We start from the raw sequence: 11,639 nt of genomic DNA, 5'->3' as shown, positions 1-11,639 counted from the left end.
CTCTGCTTTGCAAAACTCTTAGTAGTCCAGACTCCCAGAGGTTTGCCTCTGTATCCTTTTTGACTCCCGGCATCAGGATTTGGAAGTTGTTCTTTCAGGGAGAACTTGTACATTCTTTTCAATTATAACTGAGGAAACTGAGGCTCAGAGACATGCAGTAACTTGCTCAAGGTCATCGATGATAAGGGATAGGCCTTCAGTCATTCATTCAGTAATCTTTCTACTCGATGCTGCTGCCTGTGTTTGTACCTTGGACCTTGCTGCCTTCTTCTGTCTAATCTTGGGCCTGCCTCACACTTTGCTGTTTTCCTGGTAGTGCCTGGAGAGGACCACCTGACTGTGTGTCCATTGTTACTCTTGGCCAGCATTGTAATTCCTGCATTTCTGGATCTCTGGCCACCTGATAACACATGGCTGCTATTTGGGAAGCAATGCCAGTAGATTCAGCTATTCCAGTGGGTAATGTAGTGGCAAGTACATGCATGCAATTTACAGTGGAGTCACACCATATGCGTGGTTAAGTTTAAAAGTCAATGTGGAAGTAGAAAATTCTGTGTAATAAAAATTGCCCTAGAAAATACTTTAAATTGTCTATAAAGTTCAAAATAATTCCATCTCTTCCTGTGTCTGACACAGCCAGCTTGTCCTTGAGCATTGGAACAGATGTGTATTTCTTTGGTTGAGCCTCAAGCAAAATGGTTGCCTTGTGTTTAGAAACCAGTTAATACCAAAATAATACTGTGTCTTTAAGCAAAACAACCACAGTCATCTTGCTAAATGCCCATGCTCAGAGAGGGATGCAGGGACAGATGCTGCTTGGGGGACCAGCAGGTTAATGTCTCCCATCTCATGCTCATGCAGGGGCACGTTCTTGCTAAGCAGAATGGCAAGGACACCTCTCAAGTATTTCAGTTCTCTTTTGCACTCTTTCTTTTCCCGTCTGTTTAGCTTATCTTTCTGTAGGGGACAGCAAACCCCTTGTGCTTGGAATTGTGTCCGAAGTACCTCTCTTCTCTCCATACATGTGTCATAATGCTGAACCCACAGTGCACATTCAGTACATCCTTATACTATGATAGCCTTGTTGAAGGAATTGTGGTAAAGTGGATGGACAGAGGGCTTTAGATTCAGGAAGCCCTGGTTCCAGATGCCAGCCTCTCTACTCTTCTAGCTGTAGGATCAACTCTCTAAGGTTTTGTTTGTTCAGTTGAATAGATTAGATAACCATACCTAGTTTTAAAGTTCTGTGAGCACTTAGACATGCTGTGTCAGGATGCTTGGCATATGGTGGGGTTGAATAATTGGTGGATGCTCAGATTATTGTTTCTGATTTTATTGGAAGAGCATGGTCTGTCCTGGTGTTCTCTTAGACAGTTTCTTAAGCATCTGGACCAGAACCCTGAGACTTTGTGATTCTGGTCCTCATTTTGTCACTTATTACTATTAGTAACTAAAGCCTAACTAGCTTAGGTCCCTCAGCAAACTCATTTGACTTCTTGGGGCGTCTGTTTCATCACTTGTCAAGAAATGCTGATAATTATTCCTCTTTCTTCCTGCCCCGGTTTTTGTTAGATGTTTCACACATGAGAAAACACATGCAAAAGTGTGTTACGAATGGGAAGATGTGGGTCCATGGAAAGGTCTGGGTTTGAGGCCCAGCACCCTGACCAGCCCTCTGAGTGACCTCCAGCAACTGAGCCTCTTTCCTCACCCCCACCCACCCCTGCAGGTTATTTTGAAACACAAAAGAGACAATGAATGTGAAAGTAGGTTATAACCTCTAAAATAGTATATTCATGTAAGGAACAATTATGTCATTATTAATAAAAACATTAAATGCTCTCAAATACCAGGGACATTAGCAATATCATCCCTCAAAGGAAATATGACATCATGAAACTCACTGAACTGTTCAAAGATCCATTTGGACTAATTTTGTCCTGGGAGGAGAGAGGGCTTTAGGAAGGTCTCACTTTGGCTCCCTTGAGTCTCTCTGGGTGAGGAGTGATGTTTTCATTTTTGTTTGGTTTTGTTTTCTGAGGAGTCGGCAGCAGGTCTAATTAATGCCATCAAAAGCGTGACATTTAATTAACTAAATCACATGTTGAGCCTAATGATAACATATTTTAGCACCCGGTGGGCGGTGATGGTCTCTTGGGCCATTTCTAAGGAGGGCTGTGATTTGATAAAGTGAAACCCTTCTCAGCTAAATCAGAGATCCCTGAGAGTAGGCAGAGAAGGCGCAGCACAATTGCGGGCTGGGTACATTCTCTTATCTCCCTGACCGGCTTGGAGAGACCCAGGAACAAGGAGAAATGGCAGAGAGGAATGGGGCTGCTGAACGGCCTCTTTGTCTTTTAAAAGAGTTGGTTGGAAATCCAGAGGCATAGAGGAACAAACGGAAGTTCCTCAGTTGCCTATCCCGCGCCTTGGTTATTCCAGTTCCCACTGACAAGCTGAGCAGGGGAAACAAAGCAAGACAGACAAGGTCCTGGCAGGGTCGGAAGCGATTGCCAAGTTAACAGTCCCTCCGAGCAGCCAAGTATGTGGACGTGGATGCCCTCTGCTGGGCACTGGAGAATCTACAGTGATGCCTACCTGGGCGCTCACCCCGGGGGCCAGGAGCCTTGCTGTCTGGAGCTGAACCTTTGGAGTAGAATTCTCAGGGGCTAATCAGTCACAGTAAAGCCCACCAAGCTGTCCCAAAGAAATAGATTTTTAGGTCATTCTGTGTCTTTGTTTTTGCACCTCTCTCTGATTGCTACCCTGTTTCCATTATGTTCACCAAGGCATTCCACCATGCAGTCCTTTTTCTCTTTCGGCTCCTTTGAAATACATTTGGGTGAAATGACTTGTATGTGGCATCCCAAACTGCATCAAGCTGGGTCATCTGATTTAAACACCAATTTTAGAGAAGAGGCAAAAAGAGGCTTGGAGAGGTGACCTGTCCAAAGTGACCCAGTGCATCAGTGACAAGACTGCCTGACTCCCATCTCATCCCCTTTTCCTTGATATGTTGTCTCCGACTCTGGACCTCAAGGTGTAGGGGGTGTTGGAGATTTCCACTTGCACAGAACCTCAGAGGAGGACAGCGTATCCTAGAGGTGAGGGCGTAGGCTCCTGAGACAGATGTCCTGGGTTCGAATCCTTGCTTTCCCTTGTGTTAGCTGTGTGACATCGGGTGGGGTACTTGACCTCTTTGTGCCTCAGTGTTCTTATCTAACAGAGTGGTTGTAAGGGTCGAATAATATAAAGCAGGCAAAGCACTCAGTACAGTGCTTGGCACATAGCAGGTACTCAATAAATGATATTTATCATCACTTTTGCTAAGACTGCATGGTAGTATTGGTTGGAAGAGATTATCAGTGGTTTTATAAGAGAACTACTATTTCAGGTACCAAGGAATTGCCTAACTTGTTTTTTTACAAGCACCATGAAAACCTGCCTTCCTCCAAATGGAGGGATATTCTTGGCAGAGTTTTGGGAAAATATCTGTGTGACTGAGGTTCCCTGAAGGAACGGTGTTGTTGAGGATGAGACTGGAAAAGCAGGTTGATACTAAAATGTCGGTGGCCTCCAGTACCGGGAGCTTTGCTCTCTCCTGCAGTGGTGGGGAGACGTGGCTGATTCTGGAGTAGGGCAGTTTTCCATTTCTCTTGAATTACTTGTTTTTCCTGCTCCTCTGACCTGAGGGCTGTCACGAGCCCGAATGATGGCTGCCCCCATCACGTGTGCACGTCCACACGCACACCTGCCACCGTGGGGTATTTAGTATTTCAGTCACCTTGAGGTTGTCGCCGAGGAGGCTGGTGTCGCTGGCAGCCACGTCAGAATGCAGAACGAGCTGGGACGTCACGGTCGGCCGGTAACGGGCTTGTCAGTTCTAGATTGAGGGGCATGGAAATCTCTGATGTGGGTGCAGAGATGCTGAGGATGCTGGCAGAGGGGAAGGAAAGGGGGCAAGACGCTGCTTGCAGACAGAGAGAGGAGAGCCCCCTTCCTGCAGCTGCTTTAGGACTCGCCCCCAGGAAGGGGGCAGCCGGGCATTTTAGCAAAGTTTGCTTCTACCTTCTCACTTCACCTCCTGTTGCTGATTTCAGATGACTAGAGTCCACGCCTCTCTCCTTCGCTTGCTTGGTACTTTATTTACCGTATTTTGCCAATTCTTATTTGCTGGGGGTGAGCAGAGACGTGGCTGAGAGAAAGGAAAGAGGGAGGATTCTGATGGATGGCTGCAAATGAAAGCTCCGGGGAATTTGGTCTTTGGGTGATGCAGTCCCTGTCACCTCCACCAGGGACTCAGTGGTATGTGTCCCTGGTGACCCTCTTGGTTAGAGGTGGCAAACTGGCAGTCCTGCAGGCTACTTGGTGGTGGTTTTGGCTTCCACCAGAGTGGATTTTTTTCAATACTGGAATGAGATGGCAAGATTTTAAAATTGAATTTTTTGATATAAAAATAGGGATTCTGGCTTCTCTTGAAAACCAGGCCATTTGGTGACACTGGTCTGCATTTACCCTTGGCAGCAATCTGTAAGTGATGGATAGACTCTGCCCTGCTCTAAACAGGGCAAGAATTCTTGAGTTCCCGAATGTCCCCACCTGGTCCCTTGACCCATTAACTTGACTGGCCCTGCCCTGTAAACATGAGTTTGTGAGCCCCGATTTGGGCCAACCTCTTCGTTTTAAAAGTGAAAGCACTGAGGTTCAGAGAGAGGGACTGTGATTTACCCAAGGTCACAGAGCCTTCCCTGTGAGCAGAGTAGGCTCCCTTTGCATGATATGATTTGAGGGGCGGTAGAAAAGATTGACTTTTTTCCCAACTCCCCTATGAAAAAATTGACCTCCCATCCTTGCCATCTGCTCCATAAAAGCCTGCAGTGGGTCCAGGAAAGAAATATTCATCCATATTACATATCTGGCCTCCTTTACATCATACGCCATATCTTTTGCTGCTTCTACTTGCTTACACCGTCAGCCTCATTGTGCCTCTCAGGCTCAGGTAGACTGAATGGTGTCACCTCTGGAAGCTGCGTAGTGGAGCCAGAGGCCTGGAATATTCAGCTGTAGCCCAAGCCAGAGTCTCCTCATCTGGCGAGGAAGCTCATAACCTCAGGAGCTTGTTGTGAAAATGAAAACAAAGTGTAGGATGTGCCCTGCATTGTAGTGGTCACACTGGCAAAAAAAGGTAACTCAACATTAGAACTTATTATTCTAGACAGATTCAGAGCTGCAGGTGCCCCAAGAGATCATATTGTCCAACTGGCTCATTTTTACACTTAGAACCATAACACGTGCTCATGGTAAAATGAAAGGGTCAAGCAGAATGTAAAGTACAATGTAAAAGGCTTTCTGTCTCTCATCACCTCCATCTCAGTCTCATTTCCCCAGAGGCAAGCACTGTTAAGTTTCTTGTGTACCCTTCCAGAAATTTTATTTGCATATACATCATAAATAACTTGCTTTCTATATTTTGACACAAATATAATCAGATGACTCATGCTGTGCTGGTATCTGCATTTTTATTTAACAATATGTAGTAGATCTCTTTTCATGTGAGTACGTATGGATCTCTCTCTTTTTTTTTTCATTTTCAATGGCTGCTTTTTCACAGGGCAATTATACAGTAGCTCACGGGTCAAGAAACATTCTGTAAAGAGCCAATATTTTAGGCTTTGTGGGTCATAGGGTCTCCGTACCATCTCCTGCTCCTCCAGATTCTTTTAACAATGCTTTAAAAACATCAGACCAGGGCTTCCCTGGTGGCGCAGTGGTTGAGAGTCTGCCTGCCGATTCAGGGGACGCGGGTTCGTGCCCCGGTCCGGGAAGATCCCACATGCCGCGGAGCGGCTGGGCCCGTGAGCCATGGCTACAGAGCCTGTGCGTCCGGAGCCTGTGCTCCGCAACGGGAGAGGCCACAACAGTGAGAGGCCCGCGTACCGCAAAAAAAACAAAAACAAAAAAACATAAGAACATTCTTAGCTCACAAGCCGTACAAAAACAGGCTGTGGCCAGATTTGGTCTATGGCTGCAGCTCATTTACAAAGTCCCTTGGGTGGCCAGTTAGGTTGTTACTATCAACAAGGCTGCAATGGATATCTTTTTTTTTTTTTTTTTTTTTTTTGTTTTTTTTGCGGTACGCGGGCCTCTCACTGTTGTGGCCTCTGCCGTTGCGGAGCACAGGCTCCGGACGCGCAGGCTCAGCGGCTATGGCCCACGGGCCCAGCCGCTCCGCGGCATGTGGTATCCTCCTGGACCGGGGCACGAACCTGCGACCCCTGCATTGGCAGGGGCACTCTCAACCACTGCGCCACCAGGGAAGCCCTGCAATGGATATCTTTGTGTTGCATCTTTCAGTGTTTTTCTGAGTTTATTTGGAGGATAAATTCATAGCCATGAAATCTCTGGGATGTACTTTTGAGTCATGACAGATAACGTCCCAGCCTCCTTATTTTAAAGACAGTTCAAGAAATCCAGTGAAGAGTCCAGAGTCCCCCAGCTTGTCAATGGCAGAAGATGGACTTGAAATTACTTTCCCAGCACTTAACCAGGGTGCTTTCCACCATAGTGCTGGCTCTATCCCTGGCTGAGGGCTCACGTGGAACTTGTTTGGGACATGGAGTTGGAAAGACCCAAGTTCCCTCAAGCCACAGAGCAAGGTTACAGCAACTAGGAACCTGAGTGCTCTCAGATCCCTTCTCCTTTCTGCCTCTTATTTCTGCTTTTTATAGGCATACTCATTCCTGCTTTAGATCCACTGTTTTCCATGATCAGGGACTGTGATCACAGCTGTGCCGTGATGACTGCCAGCAGCTCCAAAGTCAGTTTGTAGCATTTCCATGGCCAAAAGGAAAGAGGCATGTATCACAAAGAGGGCTTTGGGCTGCAAGTAACAGAAAACTCAGGCCCGAAATAATTCGAATAAAAAGGGAATTTATTATATCACATAACTGGAAGTCTAGTCAGCATACAGTCAGTGGTATGGTGAGTGCTCATGGACCCTGAGTCTTTCCATTTCCTGCTTTTATTCTCTGTGTTGGCTTCATCTTTTTTAAAAAATTGAAATATAGTTGCTCTACAATGTTATACAAGTTACAGGTGTATAGTATAGCGGTTCACAATTTTTAAAGGTTATACTCCATTTCTAGTTATTATAAAATATTGGCTACATTCCCTGTGTTGTACACTATATCCTTGTAGCTTACTTTATGCCTAATCGTTTGTATCTCTTACTCCCCTACCCATATTTTACCCCTCTCCCCTTCCCTCTCCCCAATGGTAACCACTAATTTGTTCTCTGTATCTGTGAGTCTGCTTCTTCTTTGTTATAGTCACTAGTTTGTTGTATTTTTTAGATTCCATATATAAGTGATATCATATAGTATTTGTCTTTCTCTGTCTGACTTAGTTCACTTAGCATAATGTCCTCCAAGTCAATCCATGTTGTTGCAAATGGCAAAATTTCATTTTTTAATGGTTAATATTACATTGTGTGTGTGTGTGTGTGTGTGTGTATATATATATATAGATAGATAGATAGATAGATATGCCACATCTTCTTTATTCACTCATCTGTTTTATGGACACTTAGATTGCTTCTGTATCTTGGCAGTTGTAAATAATGCTGTTATGAACATTGGAATGCATGTATCTTTTTGAATTAGTGTTTTTGTTTTTTCAGATATATACTGAAGAGTAGAATTGCTGGGTCATGTGGTAGTTCTATTTTTAGGTTTCTGAGAAACCTCCATACTGTTTTCCACAGCGGCTGCACCAATTTGTATTCTCACCAACAGTGTATGAGGGTTCAGTGCTGGCTTCATCTTTAAACCATTGGCAGGGTGGTTGGATGAGTTCCCAGTGTCACATGCAGACCCAACCACAATCTGTGACTTCCTAGACATATACTTAACACACTTCCTCTCATTGGCCAGAATTGGGTCACATGGCACATATTAACTCAATTACTGATAAGAAGGATGAGATTACCATCACTGGCTTAGAAAAATTATCTGGGGTTGAATGGATTGGGGACATTTACCACCCTATCTATTATACTTATCTCTCAAATTAGGTCTAGAAAATTGCAGAGAAGGATTTGGGTTGGCTTGTCTTGGATCATATGTCCACCTCTTGATCCAATCCCTGTGGTCAATAAGATGGGGCTTTAGAGTTGCCAAGCTTGGATGAGGCAGCTACTCCTTGACCAGTTGCTATGGTATAAGAATGGTGCCCGTTTTGAGAATGGATGGAGGATAAGGAGAATCTGCTTCCTTAAAATAAAGGCACTCTGTTGTGTCCACCACACCCTTCAGGGGATCTCAGGTCTTAGGAGGCAGCCTAAGGAAAGGAGGAGCACTGGAACTTGAGTCAGACTTCTTGGATGAACGTTGGGACTGTGCAGACCACTGGGCTTGATTTACTCTTTCTCTGCTTGAGTCTGTCCAATGGGGGGTCATTGTGCCGAGGCAGCCTGTTCACAGGTGCCTTGCAAGGATCAATGGGAACATGTTGAAGAGAAAGCAAGGGAGCCTTCAGACATTATAACTTAAGTGAGGGATCCTGGTTGGTCCCATGGTGTCTCTGGGCAGCAGGGGCAAGGGCTCTTTCTCTCCTGGTTCTGTATACTTATAAACCAATGTTGTGGGACAGGAGTAGACTTGGAGGAAGGGGGCTGGAGGGGAAGAGGGATGGCAGAGGCACTGATGCAGAGATGGAGCTTCAGAGGGAGGCTTCCCTGAGTCTCTGTTGCCCCCTGCTCCCCTCTCCAGAGGCCCTGCAGAGCTGCTCCTGCCGTATTTCTTTCTTTTTTTTTTTTCTCCTTCTGACATTTCTTTATTTGGGTACCTGAGTGATTAGACTGCCAGTTCCTAACAGATTGCTTTCTTGTCCTTCCTTTTTAATGATTGCGTTGTTACAATTCAAAAGATTTATTCAACCAAACTTTGCTTTTGACCTTCTGGCTTTCTGCTAATATATATATTTTTTTAAGCTTAAAAGGTTCATTCTCTTTTGCATCTTTGGAATGTATTTGGAACATAACTGCAGATTTCAAACGGTTCTGCGGTGCATTCAACCCATTCATTCATTCATTCAGCAAATATTTATCATGATCTGTGCCAGGTTTTAGGCATAGAAGAAGGGGAAAACAGACAGGGTTCCTACCATGTAAAGCTTATGTTCTAGGGGTATAGTGAGCAGAAGGCCACTGCTATTCCTCTTCTCCCTGATAAGGCACTCATTGCCTTGCCTGGAGACATGGGCATGCATTTGGAGCCAGTCTCCAAGAAAGGGCAGGTGAGAAAATATTAAGGACTAAGAAGACAGCTTAGAGAAATGTGGTTCCTTTCCCACAAAGGTTTCAAGTGAAATGGCAGCCATCTTATACCTACCACCTGCTAGCTGTGTTACCCTGAGTAAAACACTTACCCTCCCTTAGACTCAGTTTAGCCATCTACAAAATGGAGACAACAGGACTTTCTCATAAGGTCACCGTGAAGATTAAATTAGATCACCCAAGGGAGGCTACACATTGCATAGGTAAAGGCCATAGGCTCTGGGGTCAAACTGACTCATTCACATCCTGGCTCTGTCTCTCTCTAGCAATGTGACCTTGAGCAATTTAGTTTAACCTCCCCGTACCTCAGTTTCCTGATCTGCAAAATGGGAATAGCAGTTATTTCTACCTCATAGGATTGTTGTAAGGATTGAGTAAATCATGTCAAGTCTTTGGTCCACACCCAGCATCTAGCAGTGCTTAACAAAACTTATTATACCTACCTAAACGTCTTTCTCCCCCAAATAAGACTAATTTATAACTTGTAAGGCATTCTAATGGCATGTATTTATTTTGCTTTTTAGAAAAGGAGCATCAGTAGAAGGTCATCACTCTTGGCTGAGCCTTTTCAAGCCCTGCCTCAGGACACAGATGTGCTGTCACTCTGTGCTCATCATTCACTGGGCATGTTATAATCAAGCCTGCAGTTCTCACATTGAGTGTGATCAGTGCAGGCAGAGACACACGATCAAAGCTAGGCAGAGCAAGATGTGGGAAATGGCTCTCAAAGAGCTTGCTTGGAGAAAAAACACATGCACATATGACTAAAGACAACAGTAAAAGCCACCTTGGAGTGGCCAGGTGGTGGGTAACCAAGGGCTCCTGAGAAGGGAAAGAAATCCATGATGTCATGTCATCCTTAGCAATATTAACTGGTGGAGTGACTTGGGGCAAATTGCTAGACCTTTCTGTGCCCCTGCTCTCTCATGTGTTGAGAGAGGGAGAGAGAATGAATCATATTTTGTTAGAGAGCCCAAATTAGTTCCCACAGAAGGGCTTTCTTTGGCTGATAGAGGTTTTACAGTTTTGACTTAGTTATCAAGACTTAAAACTTCAGAAATTTTATAGGAAACTAGATATCGGAGCAGCTGGCACTAGGTAGATGGAGTTGAGTAGCCACTTCCCACCTTTAGGTGAGGAATGTGTTTTCCAGGGCCCTTCACTCCCAATGCACTGTTTCTGTTTCCACCCACCCACTTGTCTCATTAAGGTTTGCTGCCTGGAACTTGTGAACATGGGAGTTTGTGACACGCTGAACAGGTGATCTCCTTAGCATCTTTTTATTTCCTCATGAGATTACTAAGTAGGGCAAAGGTTACTATATCTTTTTACCTGGAGAGGAAATAGTGTCAGAGAGATTGCTATTTGAACAAGCAAGGAGATGGAGAGCATTGGTGGGATTTGAAAATAGGTCTCACCTCCTCATTTATTACTTTCCTCTCCACTGTTTGATCTCTTCTCTTGGACCCATGCCATTCTATTCACTCTTATGATGATGATGATGTTAATAATAATAATAGCTATTGTTCAGTGAGTATTTAGTATGTCTTAGTTACCTTCTATCACTTAATTATTTTGAACTGTTGGTATCAATATCCCCATATTTGTAGAAGAGGAGATAGAGGTTCAAAGAAGCCAGTAATTTGTGGCAACACATTTATGAAGAGTGGAGCCAGTATTTGAACTCAGGTCTGTCTGACACTAAATCCCCTGTTTTGAACCTTAAGAGTCACATACACTTGCAAAGACAGGACCAACCACTTGTCCCATTAAGTAACAGTGGTATGTGGATTTTAGAGGGATTCATTTTTCACCCCGAATGGATGCTCGTTTCCCATGCTTTTAGCGTGAGATCCTCTGAATACACAAATCATCAAGTGTGATGCTCTTAGCAGTATGCTCACCAAAGAGCAGCGAGAACCCTCCAGAGAGTTCAGGGGGTATCATTGTTATGAGAAAGGAAGCTCCAGCTGTCACACTGGTTGTGGCAGTGTAGTAACATCACTCCCAGTATCAGGGAGAGGTGAAGTCACAGCCTGGCTGAGCTTCATTCCCAGAGTCCTGAGGCTGTGCTTCTGGCAAAGTTGGACTCAGCGATCTCCGGTGAGATCACCTGGCCTGGTTTGTCATAACATGGCACATTTATAGGATCTTAGGTTGGAAGACACGATAGCAGTCACCTGGACCATTTTTCTGCTGGGATCTTTGTTATAAACCCCCATCAAGCACCTTCTATGCTAAGCTGAAAGATGTCTGGTGATGGCAAACTCAGAGCTCTATAAAGCAGTCCTTTCCACATTGGTGA

This window comes from Neophocaena asiaeorientalis, unplaced genomic scaffold, assembly GCF_003031525.2.
Source record: "Neophocaena asiaeorientalis asiaeorientalis breed wild unplaced genomic scaffold, Neophocaena_asiaeorientalis_V1.1 scaffold405, whole genome shotgun sequence".
Classification (NCBI taxonomy): domain Eukaryota; kingdom Metazoa; phylum Chordata; class Mammalia; order Artiodactyla; family Phocoenidae; genus Neophocaena; species Neophocaena asiaeorientalis.
This window is presented reverse-complemented; position numbering follows the sequence as displayed.